Below are 1528 nucleotides of genomic sequence, written 5' to 3'. Positions count from 1 at the left end.
TTTTATTAACTATGATTTCATATTCAAACTTGATTCAATCAACACTACATTTGGTGTCAGAGCAGGAATCATTATGTGTTGATCTGATTTTCTCCTATTTCAAAAAGTATTTTAAGTCTCGTTCTAGATTCAAAAGTTTCCGCACTTTTGATTCTGAAAACCTTATTAGATCTTTAATAGTGATTTGAGTATGTGATTATATTGTTTAATCGAGCATTCTGTTTCTGTTTTCCGGTTGATTCATCCATTAATTTTCAAATTCCTTAAGCTTTTCTCAAAAACCTTCTGTATAACAATGTTGAACTTTAACATGAACACCATGACATCTTATTCTCATCTTCTTGGATCATCAACGAAGATTCCTATGTTGATTCCTGAGTTCTATGATCAATGGGCTAATCGTATGGAGGATTGCTTAAATGGAATCGATGAGGAACTCTGGAAATGCATAAATGATGACTTTCATCCTCCTTCTTCTGTTCAAAGTGTTGGAACTTCGTCTACAAATTAAAATGTTAATGATCAAACTGAAAGGTTACTGAAAAATGAAAAGAGATGCATGCGAGAACTCCATGGCGCTCTTCCACCAGTCGTATACAATTATGTTCGTAGCTGCAAAACCTCAAAGGAGATATGGAATACTTTGAAGGAGAAGTATTAGGGCAGTGAGAAAACAAAAATCAGTTCAGTCAAGCATTGTCTGTTGGAGTTAAGAGAGTTTAAGCAAAAAGATGGAGAATCCACTTAATTGTACTATGATCGTCTCAAAGAACTCATATGCCAATGCAATAGATATCGGATCACATGGTCGACAATGGAGTTCAATCTCACATTCATTATGGGGCTTCTCAAAGAGTGGCAAAATGTTAGTTTGATGGTGAAGACACATCAAATTTTCGACTATTTTTCACTAAATGATCTCTACAACGTGTTGAAAGCAAATGAATAAGAAGTGAATGAAATAGCTGAAGAAACTGAAGGGTTTTGAGCATTCTAACACTCCTAATGTTTTCATGCAACCCTAAATAGCTTGGATCTATGTTTTCACTAATTATACATGCAATGGTGTTTCCAAGGTATTAAACCTATAACTAGCATAAAATTATCATATACCACACAAGAAACTAGTTAGGATAACATACCTTACGGTGGAGATTGAAGTCTTGATGTATCTAGCCTTAAGAGCTTAGCCCCAATAGTGTGGAAGCCTCAAGTGGAATCACAACACATCATGGACAAAGGAGGAACTTGAGAGAGAATCTCCATGCACCCAAAACCATCAAGAACTCCAAGAATACACCAGTTTTGATTTTTGGAAATGAAGTATGTATTTATATGTGGGATTTCTAAGGTCATGGATATAACCCAAATCCATACCGATGTGTCTTATGATTCATGGTTCATGTGGCCCAACTCTTTATGTATCCATACATAAACTTGGTCCAACATGGATCATAAGCCCAACACACATAAATATAACTAAGTAACATAATTAGTCTCCATAGATTTAATTAGTCTCTTTTTGATC

The sequence above is a fragment of the Lactuca serriola genome, chromosome 7 (assembly GCF_051521515.1).
Source record: "Lactuca serriola cultivar US96UC23 chromosome 7, Lser_US96UC23_V15, whole genome shotgun sequence".
NCBI lineage: Eukaryota > Viridiplantae > Streptophyta > Magnoliopsida > Asterales > Asteraceae > Lactuca > Lactuca serriola.
The sequence above is the reverse complement of the archived record's forward strand: the minus strand, read 5'-3'. Positions refer to the sequence as shown.